Consider the following 8,695-nt stretch of genomic DNA (forward strand, 5'->3'; position numbering starts at 1 on the left):
AAAATGTACAATATATTATTCTCATCTCAGCCTGAAAAAATATCTATTTTAACTTAAATGACACGGACTACCTGATTCTAACATGCCTCTGAGAAGATTATTAAAGAATCAGTGGCACTGATGAAGAAAGGAGAAATAATTGTGTGGTCCTTGAATTGAACCTAGTCAAATTAAATGAAATATTGTTAAAAATGTTTGAATTCTGACACCAACCTTTTCACACCACAGATGCAGGTACACATCGATTCAGGATTCTGTATATATCAAGTACAATCATGATCATTTTTAATTACTATTTTGACACTGATGAGAATTTAAATACTGTGTTATTTTTGGTTGGTAAGTATCATGACTTTTAATTATTATTAATATTATCATTATTATTTTATTGTGTCTGCATATATGACTATATACCATGTGTGCACCTGGTGCCCATACAGGCCAGAAAAGGGCATCAGGTCCCCTGGAACTGGAGTTACAGAGAGTTGTGAGCCACCATGTTGGTTCTGAGTATCAAGCCCAGGTCCTCTGAAGAGCAGCCAGTGTTCCCACTGGGCAATCTTTCCAGATCCTTGTGGGTCTTTTTCTGTAATAAAGAACATAGCAACATCATGTCTGTTTTAAATTAAAAAGAGAAACATATGCATACATTATTTCCATAAAATTCATTGATTCATAGATATATCCACATAGGTGGTTTATTCCCTTCACCAAATCAAGGGTGAGGAAAGATATTTTTTATTAAAAATAAAAATTTATATCCACCAGGGGTTGCCATTAGAAGGGTTTTGTTAAATTAAGCTTATACAAGCTGGTGATCCAACAAAATAAGAAACCCCATCAAATTAGAAAATAGGTATTAAACTATACACACACATTTTATATTTATATATATATATATATTAAGAGAGAGAGAGAGTCACTGGAAGACTCACTATTGTGACTCATGAAATAAAATTTGAGTACTTGTCAAGTCACCATGAAAGACAGATCTGGGAGTTGGGAGGATGGACAAGGTGGGACACACAGTAGTACAGCACAGGGGATGTATTCCACTCTGAAGAAGTTCCATATGCTTCTCTCCTTTTTTCCATATGATGAAGGAAAAGGAGATAGTTTGAGTGAAGAAGAGCAGCAGAAATTTGCAGAGCTATGTGACAAGACGCGCTTTCCAAAAGAAAACATCAGATACATGTTTGAGAAAGGTAAAGAAGTGGCCATAGAGGGAACACTAGGTATCCCCTGATACTTAAAACTAAAAAATAGCCTCTTCGGTGTAACTCAAGGCTGCACCAGCTGAAGGTGCTTGGGATTTGGTGATGAGTTCCCAGAAAGGCAACGTGGCTTGCTCCAGGCCACAGAAGCACCAGAACACGTTCACCTTCAAAAATGACAAGTTTGATAAGAGTGTGCAGACCAAGAAAATTAATGCAAAACTTCATGATGGAGTATGTCAGCGCTGCAAAGAAGTTCTCGAGTGGCGTGTAAAATACAGCAAATACAAACCTCTGTCAAAGCCTAAGAAGTGTGTTAAATGTTTACAGAAGACAGTAAAGGACTCTTACCACATAATATGTAGACCATGTGCCTGTGAGCTTGAAGTTTGCGCAAAATGTGGAAAGAAAGAAGACATTGTTATTCCGTTTAATAAAGAACCAGAAAATTCAGCAAATACTGAAAATCAAGGTTCTAACTGTAGACGAAGCTGCAGAGGGGAGGAAGACAGTGACGAGGATTTTGACGCTGACGCTGTCTCGGATGGGGAGGATGGGGACTCTTAGGTGGCCTGACAGCACCTAGGTGACTGCAGAGGGCTCGGCAGACACAGAGACATCTGGTGTGGGGGTCGGAAAAGGCTGTCCAAAACAGGCAGAGCTGACGCATGAGCAGTATAAATTATTTATACATCTGAATAACAGAAACTTTCAGGTTTTCACAATAAAACTTGAGCTGCATATACAGAATATGTATGGAAACTTCCTGTGGCCTGTTGTACAATCTATGGGAATTGTTTAGAAAAGCATATTATCTAATGTCAGATTATCCAGTGTTGAGAACTGCTGGTTGTGTAGAACTATCTCTTGGAAAATTAAGATGATTAACTCATAGTGAGTACATTTTTGTAATCTGACCTCACGTGTGTAACTTCCTTAGCAAAAGTCCCCTCGTATCTTACAAAGCAAAACCATTTATACACAAATGTGTTTATACACAAACACACATATAAAATCAGGTGTAGTGATTTTCCTTCAAAAATATTTTTATATATGCCATTCCATTGTTTTTACCTTTTCCAGTTTGGAAATAAATACTCAGAAAAAATTGTGTGGAGTATATAGTTAATAACTGGAAAGGAAACTAACCTTCATACTCGATGGAGATACTCGCAGTGCCAGATGCTCTTCCATGTAAGCTATTACATTGCTCTGAGTTCTCACTTTGCTGCCAGCGGTTCTACTTGTGAGCAGTGTAGGTTAGCTTTGTGTGACTGCTGAAGTGTGAGTCCTTATACTTAAAATCCTAAAGCTATAGAAAGGTGGTGAGGCAATATAATGAACTTTTTCATACTCTCTTCATCGATTCTCAGTTTTAATGTTTTATTATTTTTCTTTGTGTCTTAATCTCCACATATGTGTATATGACATGTATGTATGTGTATATATGTGCGTATATATTTTTCTGAACCATTGAAATAAATGTGAAACCCTGGCTTTAAAAAAAACTAAAAAATAATAAAATTAAAAATTTTAAAACAACATTATGTTTGATTCAAATTTAATATTCACAAATGTTTTTAAAGTTATAATCCTTACAAATATTGAAAAATTCTAAACAGCATGCATTCTTGTTTTACAGATATTTGTCCTAAATAAAGACGTGCATACATTGGGTGAGTAGAAACATAACATATTTTCCACTTTTATGAAAATCAATGTTTTTAGTTTTGTTATCCAATGTGTATATGCGGGAGTAGGTGTATTGGTGGGTGTCAGTGGTGTGGGTACAGTACCGTTATTGTACAGAAGATGACACAAGATCCCACAGAGTTAGCATGGAGCTGAGACTGGAAATATCTTGAGAAAGAGGAGGGATGGTTCTCACGCACTGAGCATATCAGCCTTCATAATAAACTTCTCTACTTGCTTTGCTCCCTCAATTAAATATTTAGCTTTGGAGGCAAAGAAATCCATGAACTATGAAATACTGAATTTTAATGGTGAATTTTGAATTGCCAAATATTTTGCAGCTTTATGTGATGCCCATTTTTATGCAGTTTTCTCTGTGGTATAAACCTCAGTATTTACCTTGGATATATGAAATTTCAGGATTTATGCAGAGTTTCTTGCTTTTTATTTATTCTTTGTGTCTTTTACATCATGCATTTCGATTCCCCATTCATTACCCATCCCTTTATATCTGCTCTCTGCCCTTGCAGCACTGCTCCCCGCCACCAACTAAATTTAAGAAAAAGGGGGGCGGATCTGATTATGGAAGCTGTAGTGTGACATAGCAAGTCATGCAGTAAACCCTTTTGTCCATATATCTTTACTTGCAAATGTTCACTGCAGAGAGACATTGGTTTGGTTTCAGGCCTCTGATTTCTGCTACATTATCGGTGCTGGGCCCTCAATGAGACTCCTCTTGTTTATCCTGCTGTTGCCCTTTGTTGTGGAATTTCTACAAGTTTGGGTATGCAGAATTGATCCCTTCATGTGCTCCAGCAGATCACAAACAAAGTGGATGTCGGGGTGGGCCAACACATAGTCCTGGCTTTGGGCCTGGACAACTATAGAGTTGGTCAGCCTGCCAGCTCTCCCTTATCCTCCCAACCAGGGTGAGCTCTCCTACATTGTATTGTGAGTTGACTCTTTGAGGTGATAAGCAAGGAGTGGGGCAATTTCTACTTTTACATCCTCAGAGTCCTATCTCCCATACCTATGACTTCAGGACCAGCTCCAGGACATCTTTCTCCCACCCATGCCAACACATGATAGATAACTAATGGGGACAGCTCTCCCATGCTTACAACTTCAGGGATGGCTCACCCACACCTCTGCCAAGAGAACTGTCCCTCTTTTGATGCGCAGGTGAGGTGCAGAGCCTGCTCTCCTGAGTGTTGTAGCTGGTAGCAGCCAGGGGCAGCTCTCCCGCCCTTATGACCTCAGAGGCAGTTCTCCCACTTACCTAGAGATTATGCAGAGTTTTACAAAATTAATATAATTTCCCATGAAGTTCTTCAAAATTACATCTGCACCTGACTGTACACAGATGGAATCCCATGAAGTGACTTTGGCATGAACTTCCCTCTATTACATTGCTCAACAAAGGAATCAATTCTAAAGCTATTTAATAGCATATATTATTTATATGTAGCAATGAGTTTCATGATGGCATTTTTCATATATGTATATCATATATTTTGAGCATATTCCCCCTTTATCTCCTTCTCATTCTCACATGTCACCTTCCTCATCCCAACTGATGAATCTACATTCTAATTTCTTATGCATTATTATATATAAAATCTGTAGCTATAAATGAAGTCTATATAAAGCTTTTATTATATTATACATTATGTATTATGCTTTATATTATATATATAAAGTTTCTGGTGACCCAATAAGTTTAATTAGGATTGCTTGCATAAGTGTGTGTATAGACTTATTTACAGGAGCTTGAACACTTCATCAACCCTTACATCACTGAAAATAGTCTCTGTCCCCTCTCCCCAACAACCATTAACTGCCTTTAGCTTCTAAGGAAGGGGCAGGGCCTTGTGAGTGAGTCTCCTTAACCACATAGCAACTTTTAACTGTCTACAAACCAGTTGAACCAGAAGGGGTGAAGTTTCATCCACCAGGGAATGGTGACTGGTCCAATCTGGTTCAGGTCTCCCTTCATTTAAAAAGTTAAGAACACTATGCTGCTAAGAAGAGCTCACCTACCTTAAACATTTTTTTTCTTTTTCTTCTCCACAGATATGACAAGATCAAGAATATTTGCAATAAAAACTCTATGGCAATTGACTCATCTGTGTGAACACAAAATACTCATTTTTTTTCTAATTGTTTTTCCAAACCTGAGGCCTGATTCATTGCTTCCTTTCACTTCTGCATGAATCCCCTATAAGATGCTCCTCACTTCCTGATTAAATCGAAACTATATGCATACACACATCTTGGAAGCATGCTCTTAAAATATTCAATGTTTAGAAATAATTAAACATGCACAACGACTAAAAGGGTGATTGTCTATTGTCGAATAGGAGAATTTCTTTAAAAAAATAATTATTGGGGAGATGGCTTAGTTGGTGCTTGCTAGCAGCTGTCAATCACCTGTATCTTTTGGGGGTGGGCATTGGCCTCATGAGCCCTTCCCCACACATATTGGTATGATTTCATGGTTTGACACCAGGCACATAAGAACAGCCACTTTGAGTTCATGAGTGTCTGAGTCATATCTTACCCAGAGGCCAACACATCACATCAGCCCTCTCTATCCTCTGCACCTTACAAACTTCTAGAATGTTCATGAGCTTCAAAGGATGTGGGGGATGGTTGGCATAGATGTTCCATCTTTGTATAAGCACCTGCATTTGCTTATTCTCAGCATTTTGAACAGTTATAAGTCAATTATGTGTTGAATGCTAATTTTGCCTAGTCATTTACTATAACCAATGAATGTAGTATTTATGAAAATTGTTGGACTGAAATTTTATAAATAGCCTTTTAAAATTCATTTCTCCATAGGGACTTTAAGAGATACATTCTGCCTGAAAAGCCACTTTCATATTTCAGTACACATATGTAAAATCCATGTGCTGAGTCAATATTTCTGTAATTCTTTGTGTACTATAGGCATTACACTCATTGTAGAAATAAAATATGAAAAATGAACAAAGACACATTTATCAAATTATGAGAATTAAAGTTTTATAAAGGAGAATTGTATTTGTGAAAGAAAATTCATATTGAAAATACAAGGCTGAAATATTAATAATTGAAAAAACCTGGCAAATGGCCAAACAGACATAGGGGTTGGAGAGATAGTTTCTAATAAATTCATGATATTACACTGATATCTCCATTTTTATCTTATTGGTGTGTCATCATTATCATTCTACAGTTCAGGCCACATAAAAATGAAAATATCCAAGTAATATTATACAATTATTAAGAAAATACATGTTTAAGAAATGCCTGTTCTCCAGGGTGTGATACATGAAGGTGATTGCACAACACAAACCTAGAAACCAAACCAAAAAAGGAATAAAAACTAAATTTTTTAAAGAAAAGGGAGCTAGAGAGACAGCTCATAGGTTAAGAGCACTTGCTGCTATTACAGAGAACCTGGGTTCAAATTCCAGCACCCACTGGTGTATAATCACCTGTAACTCCAGTTCTAGGGCATCTAACATATAATAATATTTTAAAAATAAACTGAAACAGCAAATTATTATTTTTCTTTCTTTGTCTCTGTTCTAATAATTCCTTTATTTCTTGAAATTGACAACATGATGTGCGATTCCCCTCTATATGGTGTGAATATATTTTATTACCATTGCTTAATAAAGAAGCTGCTTTGGCCTATGACAGGGCAAACTATAGCCAGGCTGGAAGAAATATAAAGAGAGAATAAGCAGAGTCAGGGAGATGCCATGTAGCTGCCAAAGAAGACAAACGCCAGAACCTATTGGTAAGCCACAGCCTCATGGCAATACAAAGATAAATAGAAATGGGTTAATTTAAGACATAAAAACTAACTAAAAATATGCCTAAGCCATTGACCAAGCAGTGTTGTAATTAATATAGTCTCTGTGTGATAATTTTGGTCTGGGCAGCCGAAAAATGAACAAGCATTCTCTGCCTTCAATAACATAATTACATCACTTTCTTTTCCCTTTCTCCCTTGAACCCCCTACCTTATACCCTTCCTTTATTCTCTCTTTCAAGTCCATGGCCTTTTTTCCCAAAATTTCTGTTAAACACATCCTAAACATTGAAATACAAGTTAAAAAGAAAAGAAAACCTTCAGGAAGCAAGATATGGTGCAGCTTTGCCAAAGGGATATAAGGGAAATTAGCATTTTAAGAAAGGTTTGTATGGCAGAGGAAGGCCAATTGCTAACTTTTAAAAATATTCATGTTTATTAGTGTGAGTTCAAACATGCATAGGATGCAATAATCCATGTGTACGAAAAACGTTGGTGACCATAATGTATAAGTCTTATTCACTAGAGGTAAAATCCCAAGCAACATTGCATACAGTTTTGGGCTACTTATCTTTATTTATTTATATTACTGTCTGTCAACATTTGGCCATCTATATTTGAATCTTGATAAATGCAATGTAACACCTTAAGAAATATAAAAAAATAGAGATTGAAGAGATGGCTCAACTGTTAAGAGCATTGGCTACTCTTCCAGAAGACCTGGGATCAATTTTCACCACCCACATGGCAGCTCACAGCTGTCTATAACTCCAATTCCAGGAGATCTGACAGCTTCACACCAATGCACATAAAATAAAGTTTAAAAGATAAGTATGAAAAAATTATTTTCAATAAAATAAAAATTGGAAAGAGTAGGTATGTAATGTACAATTTCTAGATTTGCATTAGATACAGGGTGGGTAGACAAATAATCTCTAAACTGAAGAAAACTGAGAGTGACAGTGTATATACCTGACACCTGGAGGCCTAACCCTCCTCAAAATGGCTCTATCCCACATGTAGCTGACACTCAGCATGACCTATTTCTGCCTTGAGTAGGATGAAGAAGCATATGATCAGCTGTAAGCAGTTGGCAGAGTTTTAGGATACAGAAAAAGACCAAAAACATCAAACAGAAGAAAAACATAAATGCTCACATTTGATATCCTGGGATATGGTCAGAAAGGCAACACAGATTTTATAGGCAACACAGATTTTATACGCATATATAGAATATATATTATATATGTGTATTTATGTGTTATCAATTATATGCATTATCTATGTTATATATTGTATGTACTATATCATATTTTATACTTAGATTATATATAATTCTATATTGTCTACTATATGTCACGTTAAATATTATAGCATATTATATGGATCTATTATATAGATTGTATACATAATTATAATATTTATTACATGTATCATATATTATAACATATGAGATAAACATTCTATGTTATATGTATCATATGATTCTATTTTATCTATTAAATTATTCTATATTATTGCTGTGGGAGCACATTCAGCCAATAAGATACAAACCTACTTGGGCATGGTCTCTTATACTGTAAAAGCAATGGTAAATGTGCCCCCGCTCTCTTGCTTCTGACTCCCACTTCTGGCTGCTAGACTCTGTTCCTGTTCACGCAGAGGACTGATGTCCAAGACAGTGATCTGTAAGTTTTCCCCTTAAATAAATAACCCTTTTATTATTCATAATTCTGAACTGGTGTGGGATTGTTTTGTGACTTATGTCATCATCTGGCACCCAAATGTTTGGTTTTAGAACTCCTCAGTTCTGCTACATGCTGCCCAGAGTGCGCACGGCATGGCTCGAGCCCTCTCTCAGCCAGCTGAGGCCTGTGCATGGAGCCAGCAGTTCAAAGAGAATTCTCATGCAGCAGCTTTTCTTGCTATGGTTCTTTATAATTTCTCTTTACATGCCTCAGATTGGCTTCTAGCCCCCCCCCCC

General features: G+C 36.6%; 1 pseudogene; it reads left to right on the forward strand.

Moving 5' to 3' along the window:
• Positions 1-1,272: 1,272 nt before the first annotated feature.
• Positions 1,273-2,745, forward strand: LOC142840645 (uncharacterized protein C9orf85 homolog pseudogene; annotated as a pseudogene).
• Positions 2,746-8,695: the final 5,950 nt, after the last annotated feature.

This window comes from Microtus pennsylvanicus, chromosome X (assembly GCF_037038515.1).
Source record: "Microtus pennsylvanicus isolate mMicPen1 chromosome X, mMicPen1.hap1, whole genome shotgun sequence".
Classification (NCBI taxonomy): domain Eukaryota; kingdom Metazoa; phylum Chordata; class Mammalia; order Rodentia; family Cricetidae; genus Microtus; species Microtus pennsylvanicus.